Source organism: Periplaneta americana, chromosome 13 (genome assembly GCF_040183065.1).
Source record: "Periplaneta americana isolate PAMFEO1 chromosome 13, P.americana_PAMFEO1_priV1, whole genome shotgun sequence".
NCBI classification, from domain to species: Eukaryota; Metazoa; Arthropoda; class Insecta; order Blattodea; family Blattidae; genus Periplaneta; species Periplaneta americana.
In genome coordinates, this window is record NC_091129.1 from 19567823 (window position 1) to 19589944 (window position 22122).

Sequence of the window (22122 nt, forward strand, 5' to 3'; positions counted from 1 at the left end):
AAAAATAGAGAGCATAATTTCAGGTATGTATTCCTCACATGTAGAAAATACAAAAAGTTCCTTACAACATGTGTCCGAAAATCCTTGCTTTCCGAGTTATGGCCCTCAAAACAGTCATATTCACCGGAACGTTTTTCTTCCCGCAGGTAGGTGCCGTGACAGAAGATATTAACAAAGGACACTCTGACAGTTAATTCCGAGGTGAAGGGTACTTTGAGTGTTGTGTTAGACGTTGTACTGTGCGACATGTACTCAGATCAGGAGCTGACAGAAGTGCACTTCATGCACGGTAAGGCGGACAATGCTGCGCTGGCTCGTCGTTTGTACTGGAGAGGTATCCTGATCGATGGATAGGTAGAAGTGGCCCAATTGCTTGGCCTCCATGCTCACCTGATTTCAAAGCTATCGATTTCTACTTATGGGGCCATTTAAAATCATTGGTGTATTCGTCTCCGGTGCCTGACATGGAATCGCTTCGGAATCGAATTGTGGCAGGTTGTGAGGAAATACGCATTGCTCCTGGAATTTGGGATAGTGTTCGCAGGGCCACGAGGCATCGATGTGAGACCTGTATTCAAGAATTTCCGAACACATGTTGTAATGAACTTTTAGTACTGTCTACATATGAGGAATACATACCTGAAATCATGCCCTCTATTTTTGAAACACCCTGTATAATATACAATAATACCATTACAATAATTACAATAATAAAATTTTAACAATTAGGGTAAAGGTGCCTAATTCCGTCATACTACTAATCCCGTGATAAAATTTTAATTGACTGCCATGGAGTTGTGTTCTCTGACTTTCAAGTTTTTGAAATACCTAACAGATGCCAGGAGATGTCTTCTTTTCAATTCTATTGACTACCCGCCTTTTGAATAAAAGCAGTCGACTACAGAAGCTTTTCTTCAGTGAAAGGTGGTAGACCAGTAAATTTTTCGTTCTCAGGTGAGCGCTCCTGAAGAAACATTTTATATTTCAAGAGTCGACTGCAAGAATGATGGATGTCACTTTCTTGTCGAAAATGAACTAAGACTGTCAATGCATAGCTTAAAACATATAGAATGCACATAGAGATTTATATGGCATTAACACTGATAGTCATTATCCAGTAATGATCGGAAAATCTCAGTTAAGATTTGAGCGCTATGCATTTCAAACTTTCAATTGCTTCTCCTGCAAAATGTATTCCAAATGACATCTATCATTCTTGCAATGGACTCTTCAGTTATAATTGTATTAAGTTTTTTGACTTGTTCCATATTCTAGCTGTAAAGCAATGTATGAATACCATGGAATGCTAATACAATACAATACAATGCAAACGTTTCCTATGAAATTTGTTTGCTTTCAAAAGCTCTGTCAAATGGTAACATATTGTGACAGCGACGTGAGATTCGAACTCACGACCAGCGTCCCGCAAGAGAGCAGATCGCGCGGGCTTCTCGGAGCACTGAGGGACGGCGCGCGGCGGTGAGAAGAGAGGGGAAAGGGCCTACGCGGCGAGGGAGTGCGCGCGCGCAACTGTTGCGTGCGGAGTGAAGGGGGGACGGACCCTCCCCTTCGATAAGTCCGTCGAAGTGGAAAAATCGGGAATTCGAACTTTGTCGGTTACGTCGCTGTGGTTATAAATTACGGATGCGAAGGAGTGTGTGTGTGATTCATGATTAGTTCAGTGAGTAAGCCAGTGAACAGAGCAAGCCAGTCTTGTGTACCGGAGTTCGACTTGCGTGTGCGTCCGCAACTGTGTCAGCATCCGAAGGACTGAGTTCGAGTGCAGTGGACCGCAGTTGGAGGGACCTGAGTTCGAGTACAGTGGACTGTCTCTGAAGGTCTGTGGTTCGAGATACTGCGAACTCTAGTGACTGAGCTAGAAGAACTGTGAACTGAGAACTGACAGTTCTGATTTGTAAATAGTGCTTTGTAAATATTAGTTAAGATTAACAATTCATTGTTGTTAGTAATAAAACGTCACAATATTTAACCCGACTCCCATCTGAAATTTTAAACTGATACGCCACTGTACCTACTTTCTATTAGAGGTGATTGATGAAATCAAGCTCAAGTGAAAATTCCCATGTGCTTTAGTCAAATATTTTTGTCTCGAAAATTTTATAGCACTAGTTTCCTAAATAAATGACTGTTACTGGTAGTCTGAATCACCCTGAATAGGAAGACTAAGTGGATGGCAGAAAATAGGAAAGGCTGCAGAATGCTGAGTTTGCAGTAAAAGACCTGTCCTTTGGCAGAACTCTATGAATGAATGGAGGAATGAATTGCTTCCTTATTCCATGAGGTCCTCTTTCGAGTCAACAATACCCAGGTTGATAGTCGACATGATTCACACATTATATGATTAAAATGAATTATTTGAAATAATATTATAGTTAATAATGAGTCCATAATTGTACCTATTTTTAAAAAGGGGGACAAAACCAACTGTGGTAACTTTCGAGGAATATCACTTTTGTTGACGTCGTACAAAATTTTGTCCAATATTCTTTTGAGAAGATTAATTCCGTACGTAAATGAAATTATTGGGGACCATCAGTGCGGTTTTCGGCGTAATAGATCGACTATTGATCAGATTTTTTTGTATTCGACAGATAATGGAGAAAAAATGGGAGTATAAGGGTACAGTACATCAGTTATTCATATATTTCAAAAAGGCATATGACTCGGTTAAGAGGAAAGTATATGATATTCTTATTGAATTTGGTATTCCCAAGAAACTAGTTCGATTAATTAAAATGTGTCTCAGTGAAACGTACAGCAGAGTCCGTATAGGTCAGTTTCTATCTGATGCTTTCCCAATTCACTGCGGGCTAAAGCAAAGAGATGCACTATCACCTTCACTTTTTAACTTTGCTCTAGAATATGCCATTAGAAAAGTTCAGGATAACAGGCAGGGTTTGGAATTGAACGGGTTACATCAGCTTCTTGTCTATGCAGATGACGTGAATATGTTAGGAGAAAATACACAAACGATTAGGGAAAACACGAAATTTTACTTGAAGCAAGTAAAGCGATCGGTTTGGAAGTAAATCCCGAAAAGACGAAGTATATGATTATGTCTCGTCACCAGAATATTTTACGAAATGGAAATATAAAAATTGGAGATTTTTCCTTCGAAGAGGTGGAAAAATTCTAATATCTTGGAGCAACAGTAACAAATATAAATGACACTCGGGAGGAAATTAAACGCAGAATAAATATGTGAAATGCGTGTTATTATTCGGTTGAGAAGCTCTTATCATCCAGTCTGCTGTCAAAAAATCTGAAAGTTAGAATTTATAAAACAGTTATATTACCAGTTGTTCTTTATGGTTGTGAACCTTGGACTCTCATTTGAGAGAGGAACATAGGTTAAGGGTGTTTGAGAATAAGGTTGTCAGGAAAATTTTTGGGGCTAAGCGGGATGAAGTTACAGGAGAATGGAGAAAGTTACACAACACAGAGCTGCACGCAGTGTATTCTTCACCTGACATAATTAGGAACATTAAATCCTGACGTTTGAGATGGTCAGGGCATGTAGCACGTATGGGCGAATCCAGAAATGTATATAGAGTGTTAGTAGGGAGACCGGAGGGAAAAAGGCCTTTAGGGAGGCCGAGTCGTAGATGGGAGGATAATATTAAAATGGATTTGAGGGAGGTGGAATATGATGATAGAGACTGAATTAATCTTGCACAGGAAAGGGACCGCTGGCGGGCTTATGTGAGGGCGGCAATGAACTTTCGGGTTCCTTAAAAGCCATTTGTAAGTTAATAGTAAGTCACTTCAGAGAATTGGATTCCTTTTTATTGTACGCATATGACAAAGATACGTTCTTTAGAATTAGACTTTGGTAAATTAAGTCCTTTTGTATTTATACACCTCGCATTTATTAATTACCCCAATTTATGTACCATGTATTTTTCGCGAATTGGAAAGGAATTCTAGTGAATGTGACGTGAACTAATGCAAGAATGGACTCGCTACAGTGCGACGCGGCCCGACGCGGCAGTGTGACGTCACACTCATTACTAGGATCTACCTTTAGAATCCATTAAACGCAGAAAGTTGTTTTGAGTATGTCTTGCCATAATGATATTTTTTGATTAGTAATTCCCGAAACGACAAAGTATATGATTATGTCTCGTGACCAGAATATTGTACGAAATGGAAATATAAAAATTGGGAATTTATCTTTTGAAGAGGTGGAGAAATTCAAAAACCTGGGAGCAACAGTAACATATATAAATGACACTCGGGAGGAAATTAAACACGGAATAATTTATGGGAAATGAGTGTTATTATTCGGTTGAGAAGCTTTTATCATCCAGTCTGCTGTCAAAAAATCTGAAAGTTAGAATTTATAAAACAGTTATATTACCAGTTGTTCTTTATGGTTGTGAACCTTGGACTCTCATTGGAGAGAGGAACATAGGTTAAGGGTGTTTGAGAATAAGGTTGTCAGGAAAATTTTTGGGGCTAAGCGGGATGAAGTTACAGGAGAATGGAGAAAGTTACACAACACAGAGCTGCACGCAGTGTATTCTTCACCTGACATAATTAGGAACATTAAATCCAGACGTTTGAGATGGTCAGGGCATGTGGCACGTATGGGCGAATCCAGAAATGTATATAGAGTGTTAGTAGGGAGGTGGAATATGATGATAGAGACTGGATTGATCTTGCTCAGGATAGGGACCGCTGGCGGGCTTATGTGAGGGCGGAAATGAACCTCCGGGTTCCTTAAAAGCCAGTAAATAAGTATTTGTTTAAAGGTATGAATGTTATTTAGTATATAAATAGAATCAAAGTTATTAATTAAATAATTATTGTTCTGATGCTCTTTGTTTTCTTTTTCTTTTTTCTTATTTTAATTATTTTTTTATAAATATTTATTTAAAACTGTAATTATATCTATCATTAGACAATTTCTATAGAAATAAATTATCGTTGATAACAGTAAGGGATTTTAAAAGAGCCTATTGTTTTGTACCTGATGGCATTGTCTAGGTGTCCTCGTTGAGAGATTGGACGAACAGAAATAAACCACAATCATGACAGCTTGGTTCTGGGGTCGGTAATCTCTCGGCGGACCTTTTGAATTCGAAGCTAGTACACTATTCCGCGGCAAGCTCTTTTGTTTCGTGGACTTAAAAATCTCAGTGACAAAGAAATGTGTGACTCGTTGACACAGAAGCCCATTGTTTGATGGGACGTAACTAGTGCTACGTGTTACAAGGCTCAGGACAATCGTTAACATGTGGAGGTACGGGTATCGGAACCAAATCAATACAAACATGATTAACCCGTGGGGTGGAGATATCATTCAACAGTAATCATCCTGAAACTAACTGATATCTGCGAAATACAGGGTCTTTCATGGAGTTAAATCGGCACTAGCGGAGCACGTTCCTTAGTTTTATTTGGAGAAAATATGTCAAGTTCATATGGGCACATTGCCGAATAGTTACAACGTTATTATTTTTTTGTTTTCAGAAGACGCTGCGATTTAGAATATTCAGCTCGTCTGCGTCTACAGAGTACAATCACACGTAGCTTTATTAACCCTATTACTCCATGGGGTCGCATAAGACCCCAAGATTCCATTCAAAGTCGCGTATCTTTTTTGTTTTCTTATTTAAAATTTTGAAATAAATTGACTTTCTTCATTTGAGTGTGATCTATCTAGCGATATAAGTAGGGTCCGTATTCCAGCTACCTATGAACTTGAATGAAGTTGCCTGATTCGAAGTATATGTGACGTTACAGCGCAGGAACAAGTTCGTTCATGTACAAAATAGTTACTTACACATTCTCTGTCCTCTTACTCTAGAAATCAAACCTAGGACGCAGTCATAGTGAGAAGTCTTATCGCTCTTACTATTCGTATTATTAATGTATATAGATATATGGATATATTGAGTAATATTATACATACAGATGTTATATTATCGTAATTTTCTCTAAAATCCAGTGCACGGGTCTTCTGACCGTACGTGCTTTGTACCTAAAACAAGTCCTACTTTGTAGGTTTCACTCCCCTCGCCTATGATTATATCCAACCACTTTCTAAAAGAGCATACATATTAAAATTAAAATGGCACAACAAAACACCTTATATAATATATCCTAACTTAAAACAGACATAAAAGTGTAGACCTATAATTAAGTAGATACCATTATACCTTCCTCAGTTCGTGTCACAAACGTCCACAGCTGCAGTTCTAATCTGTCTCGCCTTCAAGAGAAACAATCCAGTCTTTTGTTAGTATTCTCTATTCCCCATGAGGTCAAGACATGCAAGCGAACTCCTATTCTGACTTAGCATCGAGGGTGGTAGTTATTTTTTCCGTACTTGTTCCAATTCGACACACTGTAATAAAATATGTTTATAGCAGTCCTTTTCTCTGCAAAGAGGACAAAGGCGCTCTACTTGTTACAAGAATTTATGTAGTCACACCTCCCCCATTTAAGCATGAGATCTGATTGTAAATGTAGTGAGGGCTTTTCCGAACATTGGAGCTCAATCTCTTGGCTCTCGATATCAATTAATCGCATCTTCACATTACGCCATACATTCCTCTTGTTATTATCACCTCTATCCCACACTCATCTCATTCCTATATGATGCAACCCTCTCTCCAGTTTATAAACCCACCCTTTTTCCCAACCCTCTCTTTGTTGAACTTTGTAGTAAATCGACCGTAGAAGTGACTGATCCCCAAATATAATTTTTAATCAGTATTTTATCACCCTACCTTTCATATGAATTACTTTTATTTAAGTATGTAACTACATCTTTTGTGGCTGATTGAGGGTTCATTGCAGAGCTAAAATGTCTTAGGTAAGACGCTCAGGCGTGTAAAATTGCAGGGCATAGTTGAGGATATTTGAACTAATATTTTCACTGACAATATAGAAAACATTATATATATATATATATATATATATATATATATATATATATATAAATTGTGTAAAATAAACGTAAAGGTGACAAAAACAATGCACTGAAAGATACTGCAATACCAAAATGCACAGTACCGGTACCATCAAAATCTGAAAATTATGGAGATATTAACTCGAGCGACGTTTAGCATTGATTTGTGTAACCTTCCAATATGTTAAGTGTCAACACCACAATTAGGCCTAATAAATTAAAGAATCTACATTTTAGGGAATTTCTAGAAAAGTACATAGAAAATTAGTGGGTTTTCAGTGGTGAGCGATATGCAATATCCTAATGAAACACGAAAACATATTAGACAATAGGAATATCTTGTACTACATCAAGCTCCTATAGATAGATAGATAGATGGATGGATGGATGGATGGATGGATGGATGGATGGATGGATGGATGGATGGATGGATGGATGGATGGATGGATGGATGGATGGATGGATGGATGGATGGATGGATGGATGGATGGATGGATGGATGGATGGATGGATAGCTTTATTGATATTGTTGACAAAAGTACAAAACTTGATAATTTAACAAAAGATCTATATACAAATGTAGTTCTACATAATAAATATACAATTTCCTAAACTAATTAATCTATTGCAAATCTCAATAATTTATTGGTTCAAACTTGCACTTACGTCTTGTTTTAGTGCATGTTTAAACCAATCGTGATAACCCTTAAGACTTTAAACCTTAATTATTTGCTCCTTTTCAAAAATCTAATTGTAATATTTAGGTCTTATTTTACATAATAATTCATTATTCCAATTAGATGATCAGATGTCGACATACTGTAAGTCATGAACCTGAAATAGCTGAATCGGTACATTCCATATGTAGGTTAATCTTTCTCTCTTACAATATTTTCATGTCAGCAGAAACGTTTGCGTAACTTCTACGAAGACTACCGCATGCCTGCTTAAAAACAAGCTTGACAAATTGCTTACATAATCAACCTCAATTTAGTTTCATCATTATGTCGCATGTACTCATTATCGATTCATTTCTATTATGATTTCTATTATGATCTAATAAATTTATTATAATTGCATTCTTATTGAAATTAAAATATATTAGTTAACCAATTTATAAAGTCAAATTTTCTTCTGAACTTTTACTAATTAATATAACTATCGGAATACCTTAATAACTACCTTAGTTCTCTATTTTCAATTTTTTTATTATTATTTAAAAATAAAACCTTGACGTAATTCTATCTTATTTTCAAAACCTGTGTTCTTACCTTATTTAATTAATAATAAGTTTTTCTGATTTTAGGAAAATTTAATCTTTGCTGATGCCTATCTCTTAGTAGGTAGTTTCGTTCAGTATCTATAGTTTTGATTGAATCTACTTTATTTCTGTTAGAGTTTCTATTTGTCATTTTACCTCTTATTAACTGTTCGTCACCTGCTTCTACTTCATCGGTCGGTATCGCACAGCTCCTCCAAATTGTAGCACTTCCTCTCGCGCACCCCGGACTACCAACGGCATGTGGCATTCTTATTAATTGGTCTTCACTTCGGGGAGTCCGGTGCGTCAGGGTTCAGACAGTTCATACAGACAATCCAGCTCCTATAATGTCGTGTGGTATTGAAAGAATTTCTTGCAATATAAAATCATTTCAAGTTCAAGTTCCGTAACTTACGAACGCACGTTATTATTCACTGCAAAGATCACGACGAAAATGAACATCACGGCTCAAGCATGTGTTTACTAGTATAGCTTCAGAATGTCGGGAGTTGACTGTACTCCACGAACACGAAGAGAAGATCTGTTTGTTTATATCCTTATCCGTTGCATTACCCGTGTTCGGCGTACTATATACCCAATGTGTCTTTAACTTCAGTCTTTAGGTAGCTGGAATACGAAGCTTAGATATAACATAGGCCTATTCTTGACTTAATACTAAATGTACAAATGATGCCAGCAGGTACAACTTTTACCAAAAGTTTAAGGACACCCCTTCAAAAGTGATTTTCCAGTCCTTTATATCATACACCCAGATATTTACACAAGAAACATTTGTGAAAAATGAAGTTTTTATTTTAAACCCAATCTCTCTATATTTCAAACTGTGTAATATATAACAATTTTTTTTTTGTTGTAAAAACTTACAGAAAAATTACAATTTTTGAAGGACAAAATTTATTACTCTAGAATGAGTGTACTTAGATACTTAAATTTTGGGATACAGTTAGACATGTCTGAAATGTTTCTTCTGAAATTATCACTTTAATTTTAAAAATTTATGACATCTTGTTCACGCATTGTAATCCAGATTTTTTCTTTCTTTTATTGAGGAAAATTGCCTGTTTCTGACATTCTCTTGAGTTTGAAATTCGCGGAAAATGATCATGGACCGCCACTGCATTTACATCATAACATTGGGAGGTGCTAAAAATTGGTAAAACAGCTTATTCCGTCTATTTTTAGTAAACAGTTGTGTAGTTTCTTACAAGTGTGGAAAGGCTACATTTATTCCTTCACGAAAAGTGAAAATGGGTCGAAATTCAGTGAGTATGGACATGGTTACAGATTATTGTAATGTGAAAGAAAGAGTTGAGATAATATCTAACTCTATTCCAAAATTCATTGATATAAGCACATCCATTCTAGAGTAATATTAATTTTCTTCCTACAAAAATTTAATTTTTCAACAAGTTTTGATAACAGAAAAATTGTGTTATACAGGGTGATTCAGACTAGCTCAAGTGAAAGTTAACATGTGCCTCAGTTATAAATATTTTTCTCTCGAAAATTTCAATGCACTTGATTCCGAAATAAATGACTTAAATTTGGTCCGAATCACCCATTGTCTTTTTGTACGTTTTCTCATTGAATTTATAAAAACGTTTCCAATAAAAATAGTTTGTTTTGAAGAGTTCTATCAAATGCTACTCTATTTGAACTCAACTTCCATTTGAAATTTTAAAGTGATGCGCCACTAACCCCACTTCCTGTCAGGGCTGATTTATAAATCAAGTGAAAGTTCACATGTGGTTTAGTTATAAATATTTTTCTGTAGAAAATTTTAGTGCACTAGTTTCCGAAATAAATTACTGTTACGGGTGGTCTGAATCACCCTGTTTATTTCACAGTTTGAATGATAGATGGATTGAGTATAAAGCAAAAACTTCATTTTTCACAGATATTTGTTCCCTATATAAATATCAGGGTGTTTCACATAATTACGAAGTCAGGAGTGAATCATCATTTTTGAAGAGGCGTCATTAAATTTATAGTTGAAGCTGTACAATCTCGAAAATTTGTTTGAAGACACAGAATTCGTATGAATGTCAGAAAAATGTTTGTGTTGTACATAAGATTCAAACCAAAACATTTACTTCTCTTTGTCTTAGCGATTATACTACATATGCTTATAATTTTATTATTGTGAAAATGATATTTTTATTTTCATATAAATTTCATGTCGGTGAAGATGTGTGAACGTCATAAAAATGTCATTACACCGTTTTGTCGTTCACAGTATACAAGGACATGGGCGTGTTTCCATGACGTCGGTGAACTACTTTATTGACCGTTAAATGCGATAGTTATTCACACTTAACGTCACTTCATACAAAGAATAAAGGGAAGGCGAAAAGTAAGGAAATTAGAGGCAAGGGCGGAAGTAGCAAAGAGAAGGTAAATGTTTACACACGTTTTAATGAATTTCCCTGGAGTGTCATAATGATGCAGTGTTTAAAATGAATCACAAAGCAGGTTTCACTTGTAATGTGCTATATGTCGCTTTTGCATATTTCATGATGAACTCGAAATATTTAATCATGGTTTAGAAAATGAAGTGTTTTAATCTACAGGGTGATCCGTTTGGGAAGACATAAAATAAAAACATGATAAAATTAGAGCTATTGCTATTTGTTGTTAAAAAAATTTCTTACATTCTTTCTTGAAGAATGGTAGTTTTGTTAAAAATGTACCTTATCCCGAACACGACACAGTTCATATCTTGAGGCTAATTCCTCGTATGTTTGGTCTAACATCTCAGGGGTAACTTTCAAAATTTGAGAAAATCTTTGTCTAAGATCGTGAATATCCCTGGGTCGCTGTGCATACCAGAGGGCTGCATTGGAGTTAAATCGCTCGCTTGAACTCGGTCGAGTGTTGCACCCTCGAGTGAGATACGATCGGTCGTGATACGCTCTTAATAAATAGAAGCATATTACAAGGTAATCTCACCGACAGGCCTATGTCTTATCTTGTATGGAAGGCGACAGATAAGATACACATGTGTTTTGCTCACACGGTAAAAATAAGGCGTATTTTCTGCGTTTAATGGAACAGTCAATGGAACGTACCGAAACAGGAACATGAAGTTATAAATAAAATGGTATGAAAAACTTCGATATACACTTATTATTGCTAATTAATAATTATTCTATATTTTATTTACCACATATATAATATGATAGGTCCATACATAGTGTTCCGCCTATATAAGGCGACAATGTATAAACGTTTTACAAAACATTATTGATATAGCAGTACATTAAGAACAATATTAGTACAGAAATAACATCACAGAAAATATAATAAAACGAATAATCATGCTGCACAACTGTTATAGAGGCAAGGATTGAAATACTAATTATTAGAAATTATTATTATTATTATTATTATTATTATTATTATTATTATTAGTATTATTGTTATTACTACTACTACTACTGGAAAAGTTGATACAGTTCTTACATTATCGTGATTGTGTTCTCAATTTATAATAATTACATTTACATCCAATAATATCTATCAGATGTGGCAAAAACAAAATCACTCCTGTATTGGGGGGGGGGGAGAAAACATTTACCTACAACATTTATATTACATTTTAAAGCAAGTTTGTAGTTGTACTATGGAGAGGTTAGTTAAACACTGCAAAGTTTTGAAATGATGAACATCTATGATATTACTAAACAGTTCATCTGTAACAAGAACGAATGTCTAACGCTCGGCTTATACCGTTCGAGGATTTATCGCTCGTGACAATTGTACCCCGCTACCTATCTGATTATGCTATGAACAACTTGGCGCTCGAGCGAAAACGTCCGATGCAGACCTCTGGTGCATACACATCATTCTTCACGAATCTCCAGAGAAAGAAATTGGATGATGGAAAGACTGTGTAGGGTGACCAGACGTCCACTTTTGTCCGGACATGTCCTCCTTTTTAGGTCTTTGTCCGGGGTCCGAGCGGATTTAAAAAAATCAAGAAATGTCCTCCTTTTCATAACTTGTATGCCTGATATTTAGAAATTATCTGATTTGACGCCTTTTTCAAGTAAATTTCCTGTAGGTGGTAGCAGCATTGTCAGAATATAATATAAAGATAAGATAAAGATAGCCTATTGTGTCCCATGAAGGGCAAAGGCCTCCTTAAAATAAGGGAAAGCTCTGTTTGTCTAACGTGATGAGCTAGTTCAAGTTAGACGTGATATTTTTTAAGTCTAAGAACTTGAATTCCTTTAACAATGATTCTCGCACTGCCTTTCGCAACTTCCTGTCTATACTGTTTTCGCTGTAAGAAAAATCCTAATGTAAACATAAGCACGTGGCTGTCAGACCCGTGATTGGCTTCCACTCGAAACACTCACATGACGCAGGAAAATATAGTCCGTATTTGGAAACTATCATCTTGTATTATTTTAAAATAGAAAATTGAATTCTAGTTGTTAAATACAATGAAATATATAACTTCACTCATATGTAAAACGCTATATAAAAGAGAAGCTACTTTTATATTTTGTTATGTACTATGAACGCGGATGAAAACCAACAGTATTACAAAGGTAGTCTGTTCTTGTAACAAGCTTGCGTCACTTGAGCTCGTAGTTGTTCCCGTAAGCACATGGTACTGAAGTATAGCTTCTGCATCTTCGGTGTGTGTGGTTATTAAACATAAGAGTGGAAACCCTCTCAAAAGCGGAGAAAAACGAATAGTCTTAAATGTATATAATAACTTATGTGAGTTTTAATTATAGTAATTAGAAAGTAAATGTTTCCTAAGCAACTGAATGCATAGTAGTGAGGTTAGGCCTACTTGACGAGTAACGGGAAATGTTTAACCTGAAACAGAATATACAACAGTGGGCGGGAACACGTATTGAGAATCTATGGCGCCAAACAGCGGCCAATGAAGCCTCACTTCAGTCACGTGCTATTGTTCATATTAGGATTTGTCCACACCTGTGGAGTAACGGTCAGCGCGTCTGGCCGCGAAACCAGGTGGCCCGGGTTCGAATCCCGGTCGGGGCAAGTTACCTGGTTGAGGTTTTTTACGGGGTTTTCCCTCAACCCAATACGAGCAAATGCTGGGTAACTTTCGGTGCTGGACCCCGGACTCATTTCACCGGCATTATCACCTTCATTTCATTCAGACGCTAAATAACCTAGATGTTGATATAGCGTCGTAAAATAACCCAATAAAATAAAAAATAAAAAATATTAGGATTTTTCTTACAGCGAAAAGATTATATGTACAAATGTCCCTCGAGTAGTTTCCAATTTCTTCTGTCTCTTGCCTCTCTGGACCATTGTTGACCTGTCTGTTCTCTGAAGAAGTCTGCCCATGTGCTCCGAGGTCTGCCCTGAAGTCTCCATCCTATACGGGGGTCCCACAAGGTAGCTCGGTATGCCCATCTGTCGCCTGGTAGCCTGGCCACGTGTCCACCCCATTTCCATTTGGATGTAATGGCTGCATAGTAGTAGTAATGGGTTTATTTTTCCTGGCAGAGTTAAGGCCATGAGGCGTTCTCTTCCACTCAACCAGGTTTCAGTAATATACATGAAATACAAAATTAAATTACAAAATAACACAAAAGAAAATGCCTTAGAAATTACATAAAATATAGTAGAAAATTATGTGATGTCCTGTGTATCTGACAGTTGGTACAGTGTCGCATTTGGGATTTTTTCCTTCAGTGATACGCCCATAATTTTGCGCATCATTTTCCTTTCACAAGTTTGTAGTTTGGTCCTGTGTTTCCCTGTTGGCAACCATGTTTGGCACCCACAAAGTAGTACAGGATAAACACAGGTCTCCAGTGCCTGTATTTCAGTTTTTCTGCTTAAGGTTTTGTCAAGCAGAATGAATTTAAGGGCCCAAAATGCCTTCCAGGACAGGGAAATCCTTCTATTTATTTCCTTTTCTGTTCTGTCCTTGAAAGAGATTAGTTGTCCCAGACAAGTGTATTCATCCACGTATTGAAGTGGTTGTCCATTCACTGATACTGGGATTGTTGGCCCGTTTGACATTACCTGCGCTTTTAGCATGTTCATTTTCAGGCCTGCTGCTTTGCTGTGTAAGCATTATTGTTGTAACATTAACTGTAATTCTTGTGGTGATTTCGCAAACAGGACCACGTCGTCAGGAAATCGCAGATTTGTTAGCTGGCTTCCTTTTAAATTAATTCCATGATTTTTGCTCCAGTTTATACTGTATTCCAACGATCATAACTCTCTTCCCATACAAAATAACATTAAATTCACATTTTATGAAATTTTTTGATGTATTTTGATAATAATTATAGTTCCCTTGGCTTTCATATGTAGTTAACTTTTCACCTCTCAATGGACTAACGCTATAAAAAAGAATTGCAATGTCATCTCAGGACGTAGTGTTCCTGGTAGGAGCCAAGAATCCCGTTGCCGTCATTGCGACGAGTACGAAACCCTTCCTCATGTTCTTGGTGTCTGCAGAAAAGGGTAACTGTTACGGAACAATAGTCATCACTGGGTTAGAGGCCAAATTGCTGAATGTCAAGAAGTCTGGACGTTTATGAAGAAGTACATTGTATTTCATCCACACCAAACGTGCCGACATCTTAGCATTTGATAACAATAAAAATATTGGCTTCATTCTCGATCCCACTATCAGATTTGAGGGTGCTGAATTACTACCACAAGAAGTAGATCTGGAAAAGAAAAGACATTATGAACCCAGCTTTACTTATCTGGAAGAGAAATACCACATAACCGTCTGTCGCTGGGAAGTTCTTATTATGGCTGAGAACACAAATAGTCGTCTGTATTTCATGTACAGGGACATCATTTTATTTTTACTAACATTTTTAATATTAACGTGGCTTTACCTTTGGATTAAAGGTTCAGAACCGTAAACACACTTTGTTACCCCTTCCATGACTGGAGTTCGATGATACTGGCGTAAAATACAAACAGATCACTTAACTAGGTATAGGAGGGAAGAAAAGTAGTTAAACCATCTACGAGAACTAGAAAATATCGCCATTTTGAGTTTAATAATTTTCATTAGGTTTTTGCTTAATCAAAATACAGTACTGTATTAATAATAAGTGTTTTACTTACGAATTGAGCCATACATTCGGACGTATTCATTACTGTATGCAGTATATATTGTAACTTTTTAAACTAAACAACATTGTAACTTTATTATCTCAACAATAGGATTTGCTCTCCACAGAGTAACACAGTATTCGTTAGTGCACTCCACAGACGACGACAATGACAATTCACTAGGACTATTACGAACAATGAACTGTTAATCTTAACTAATATTTACAAAGCACTTTTTACAAATCAGAACTGTCAGTTCTCAGTTCACAGTTCTTCTAGCTCAGTCACTCGAGTTCACAGTATCTCGAACCATAGACCTTCAGAGACAGTCCACTGTACTCGAACTCAGGTCCCTCCAACTGCGGTCCACTGCACTCGAACTCAGGTCCCTCCAACTGCGGTCCACTGCACTCGAACTCAGGCCTTCGGATGCTGACACAGTTGCGGACGCACACTCAAGTCGAACTCCGGTACACAAGACTGGCTTGCTTGCTCTGGCTTACTTACTGAATGGCTGAATAAACTGAAACTGCCGAGGTTCGCTGGCGTTTCTTCTTTTATAGCAAAATCATAGTTACGAGAAATTTCTACGGGTGTCCTCCTGAATTATCTGGATATCTCCACTTCGGACGGACTTCTCTGGAAGATTCGGGAGGGTCCGTTCCCCTCTTCACTCCGCAAGTAGCAGCTGCGCGCGCAGCCTACCCTCGCGCGTTGACGTAATACACCCCCTCTGCCCTTCAGCATGCAGATGCTCATAGTACCAGCGTTTCGTCTGCCGCGCGCCCTGTCGGACGCGTGTTCAAACCCCGTTGCAGCTGTCACAATATTATACTGTCTACAGCACATTAGCGTACAATATAGAGAATGAAGTTAAGTTGAAAAATAACCATAATATCGATATTTAAACACATTTTTGAAAATGGTGGCCGTTCATTTCGAAACAGGCGTCAGTTATTTTGTGCATATTATCGCACTATAGACTATTGTACCTAATTCCAATTACCAGTTTCGGCCTTCGTACTAGTAACTCATGTTGAAATAATTCTGTACCTACTCTATAAAAGAGTACCTTACGTACTGTGAATTCAATCTTCACTTCTGCCCGATCCGAAAAGAAAAAAAATACTCAGACATACTATCTACTGTTCGTCCAAGTGGTTATATAGCAGGGTCGTAGAAATAGGGGAAATCACGTGACAGTTAATTACTTAACGAGGCCCTTTTATTTAAGTTATTTTAAACAGTTGTATAATATTAAGTAAACGTCCAAATCCTGACAGATATTAATGTTCTCAGAAAAGAGCTAAGAGAGCCTAGCCACTAGCCTTTACAGAAAAGCGAGCAGAAGCGAGTGTGGGAAACCGGGATGGGACGTAAGCAAAGGGATGACAGTACTTGTGCGAAAATATGATTCAATATTGAAAGCTCTTTCGTCACTGAAAAACGCGAACATATTTCTGTAACTTACTATACTCACTAACTTAGTACTGCTTACTATGACCGCATACCTTGGTTCTGTGTGGAGAACGGTTGGAAGTTTGCTAGTAGAGGGGGTGGGAGTGAAGTACATTCAAGAACTCAGATACAATAAAAATTGAAGTAAAAATAAAATGATGTCCCTTTATAACAAATCTAAATTCTCTGCACAGGTATTGATTGTGCCTTCTTTCGACAAAACACTTGAGGTTTATCTTCCTTCGGGATGGGAATCTTAAAAAAAGAGAAATCATTAGTTCATTTTCATTACATCAGGGTCATAATCATAATGAAAGAAACGCTGCATCTCTTTGCTTTTCTCCACAAAATAACCATTTGGATGAATATATTTTAGTGCTCTTGTGATAGAAATTACGTTGTATATCGCGTGACGACTTTTGGAGAAGGAATAATTTCTTTTTCAACACAACGCACATTCCCACATGGCACGTGTGTGTGTGGAGGGAATCAAAAAGTATATATGAGTACTTATTACCCACTTACCATGCAGTCCACGTACTATAATTTGGTTCGTTAAAAGAAGAATCAGTTGCGAGATCACCATTTAGAGACCATTAAAGGATTCCAGTAGTCTGTGTGTTGTGGCTGTGGGATGCTAAAATGAAAAGCCACTTAATGTGAATTAAAAGTACAATAAAAATTTATTGATCGGGGGTATTCAGTGGGAAAACACTACGATGACTCTTTCTAGCGAATTCGTTTTTGTATCTTCGGACGTGATGCTATTTCTAGGTTCGTTAAGAATTTATTAGACACGAAAACCACATTTAACAGTGAATTAAAAACCGACACATTTCTTCGCCACACAATGAATTACTTTTCTTTAACACTTTTATATCTTATTCCTAATAGTGAAATCTGATGACGATAAACCTCCTATCATTTTACTTCGAAATAAAATTTTATATCACTATTTAAATCAGTCATTTAAGAAAGGGCTCAGTGGCACAAATTCTAATTTTAACAGGAGAAAGAAAAATCTGATTATATAAAAACATGACAATATTTGATACAAATTTACACACCTATCCTATAATAATCAGTAGTTTTAGCATTAGCATGTATGAAACACAAGCAAAGTTTGTTCGGATAAGTTGTTATACTTATTTAAAATTATGGAATTGAGCCCTTTCGAAAGGAAATTCCTATTTTTAAAATAAAATTGTGAAAAATTAATTCTATTTTGACTAATATTTTCATTTCACTGAAATCATTCTGATATTCATAATCACAGAAACACAAACATTAACATATTGTGTCAAAATTGTGGTACATTGTTAAGAACAAAAGAAAAAATGAACAATAAATTTAATGTCCTTTATGAATCATCACCACTTTTGCAGGTAATATGGCAAGGTACGATGTGTTGTACAACCATAAGTGTTCATCTGGTATATAGGACATTAATTTAGACAAATCCTCAATCGTCTTAACGGTAATGCGTTTAATAACATTTACATTTGTTACTGTTGCTCCAAGATGTTTGAATTTATCCACCTCTTCGAAGGATAAATCTCCAATTTTTATGTTTCCATTTCGTACAATATTCTGGTCACGAGACATAACCATATACTTTGTCTTTTCGGGATTTACTTCCAAACCTATCGCTTTAAGTAAAATTTCCGTGTTTTCTCTAATCGTTTGTGGATTTTCTCCTAACATATTCATGTCATCCGCATAGACAAGCAGCTGATGTAACCCGTTCAATTCCAAACCCTGTCTGTTATCCTGAACTTTCCTAATGGCACATTCTAGAGCGAAATTAAAAAGTAAAGGTGATAGTGCATCTCCTTGCTTTAACTTGCAGTGAATTGGAAAAGCATCAGATAGAAGCTGGCCTATACTGACTCTGCTGACGTTTCACTGAGACACGGTCTTAACTCTGCCATGTTAAAACGAAGTCATTATTATTATTATTATTATTATTATTATTATTATTATTATTTCTAAAGAAGATGTCCCTAAAATAATAATGTTTTATGGGTAAAGAATATATCTACATATTTTTTTTCTACGAATTTTAATTGCGTCCTTAATCAATAACTAACATCGTTTTGTATTTAGAATAAATCCAATTTTTATGCCTTATAAAGAAAGTGGATACCATCTAGATGGAAATATAGGCTGTGAACCTTCATGGGAACGCTAGAACGATCAAAAAATATTTTGAGTCTTATGTAACCCATTTTTTCTAAAATGTTATTGTATGTATGTATGTATGTATGTATGTATGTATGTATGTATGTATGTATGTATGTATGTATGTATGTATGTATTTATTCACACTGCAAATGAGTATATAAGTCTCTTACCCGGTGGTAGTGGTAACTAATTACACTCAATAATGACAATTAATAATAAACACAACTAATAAAAAACAATAATTAATAATAATAATGATAATAACAATAATAATAATAATAATAATAATAATAATAATAACACGGAGCATCCTAAATTGAATGAAGCATGGTCACTTAAAATAGCATAATATAAAGTAAATCTAATTTGTATTTTAACCCTAAGTTCGAACTAAGACCCACGAGTGCGACAGGTTCATACCTGCACAGGTACCTTCCGCCACTACACTTATTTCGCTGTCAACTCACTCACTGCACTGATTCTACCTGATTTCACTAACATTTCTAAACATTTCACTGTTCAAATACATTGCACAGCCACTTCACAGACACCAACACACTTCACTTACACAATAGACTTCTCTGACACTACACACTTCACTGACACAACACACTTCCTCACTGATAGAAACTTCAAATAACAAGATATCAATTAAATACACCATTTAAGTGGTGTATTATCGGCGTAATAGATCGACTATTGATAAGATTTTTTGTATTCGGAAGATATTGGAGAAAAAATGTTAGTATAAGGGTACAGTACATCAGTTATTCATAGATTTCAAAAATGCATATGACTCGGTTAAGAGGGAAGTATTATATGATATTCTTATTGAATTTGGTATTCCCAAGAAACTAGTTCGATTAATTAAAATGTGTCTCAGTGAAACATGCAGCAGAATCCGTATAGGTCAGTTTCTATCTGATGCTTTTCCAATTCACTGTGGGCTAAAGCAGGGAGATGCACTATCACCTTTACTTTTTAACTTCGCTTTAGAATATGCCATTCTGAAAGTTAAGGATAACAGGCAGGGTTTGGAATTGAACGGGTTACATTAGCTTCTTGTCTATGCGGATGACGTGCATATGTTAGGAGAAAATACACAAAAGATTAGGGAAAACACGGAAATTTTACTTGAAGCAAGTAAAGCGGTCGGTTTGGAAGTAAATCCCGAAAAGACAAAGTATATGATTATGTCTCGTGACCAGAATATTGTACGAAATGGAAATATAAAAATTGGAGATTTATCCTTCGAAGAGGTGGAAAAATTCAAACATCTTGGAGCAACAGTAACAAATCTAATGACACTCGGGAGGAAATTAAACGCAGAATAATATGGGAAATGCGCGTTATTATTCGGTTGAGAAGCTCTTATCATCCAGTCTGCTGTCCAAAAATCTGAAAGTTCGAATTTATAAAACAGTTATATTACCGATTCTTCTATGGTTGTGAAACTTGGACTCTCACTCTGAGAGAGGAACATAGGTTAAGAGTGTTTGAGAATAAGGTGCTTAGGAAAATATTTGGGGCTAAGCGGGATGAAGTTACAGGAGAATGGAGAAAGTTACACAACACAGAACTGCACGCATTGTATTCTTCACCTAACATAATTAGGAACTTAAAATCCAGATGTTTGAGATGGGCAGGGCATGTAGCACGTATGGGCGAATCCAGAAATGCATATAGAGTGTTAGTTGGGAGACAGGAAGGAAAGAGACTTTCAGGGAGGCCGAGACGTAGATGGGAGGATAATATTAAAATGGATTTGAGGGAGGTGGGGTATGATGATAGAGGCTGGATTAATCTTGCACAGGATAGGGACCGCTGGCGGGCTTATGTGAGGGCGGCAATGAACCTTCGGGTTCCTTAAAAGCTATTTGTAAGTAAGTAAGTATAATATACTACCGTCTAACAGTAAAGTCCTTAAGCCTAGTTTTAAATACATTTTTGGTTATTGGTAAAGCCTTTAGTAAGTCTGCAGTTAAAGCATTCCAGTCCCAGATAGTACGATTGATAAAAGAAAACTTCCCAGTGTCCGTCCTCTGTCTTCTTTCCCTCAATTTATATGAGTGGTCGTTCCTTGAAGTGTAATTTGACGGCTGCAACCTATTTTTTATTTCTTTTTTGATAATGATTAGCTCGGAATTATGAAAGATTAATAAATATTCAGATGTAAGCTGGTGTAGCATTCTTCAGCCATAGTAGGAGACACGCTCATACTACCTGGGATTTGAACCTGGGTCTACGAAGTATAAAGCCGAATGCAGCGTTGTGAAACATTCATTACATCAAATTAAGCAGGTAACATTCCTTTTCTGGTACTCACGTTGCACACTGAACCTGTTAATCATGCTACAGAAACGAAAACGGATGGATATGTGCTTTGAATGGCTGAATTGGAACCGAAATATTGACGCTGTAGTAATGGGGATTAGCCGGTTGCAATGCTCAGTTCAATACGCTAATCAGTATCTGTCAGAACGAGTCTTTGTGGTAGGCGATGCCTGTCTTTAGGGTGGAGTCAATGATATGCGTCATCCCATTTTGTCATTACGCCTGTCACTAATGGTTCGAGAAGGACGCGGTATGTTCTATGTAATTTTCGTCCATTATTCATGGACCCTTGTGAGATTATAGTTCATCCTACTTGAAGTGTTATGCAGTTGGACAAGCCTTCACCTGCTAATTCCAATGAACCGATTGAATTGAATGCTTTTAGTTATATCACATGCGTATTAACACATATTTCTGCTATAAGCGATAGTTGGAAATCGATTACAGAATTAATTGGCTTCAAATTAAAATGCAGACAATTTAAAAAATGCAGATATATGGGATAGATCACAAGTAGCTAAATGGAGACTCAATATACAGGCTACTACAAAGGTTTTACCCGATTCCATAGCCTTGTATTATGAAGAGTATGAGACATACATTATTGAATGTTATACCAATAAAAATAGAAAATCATCAAGCAAATCAAGATTTCAGGTATAACTCCCTGTTAAGTTGATTTGAATAATTTCGAGGGAAAAATTGTTCCGGAGCCGGGTATCGAACCCGGGACCTTTGGTTTAACGTACCAACGCTCTACCACTGAGCTACCCGGGAACTCTAACCGACACCTATCCAATTTTTCCCTCTATATCCACAGACCTCAAAGTGAGCTGACAACCGT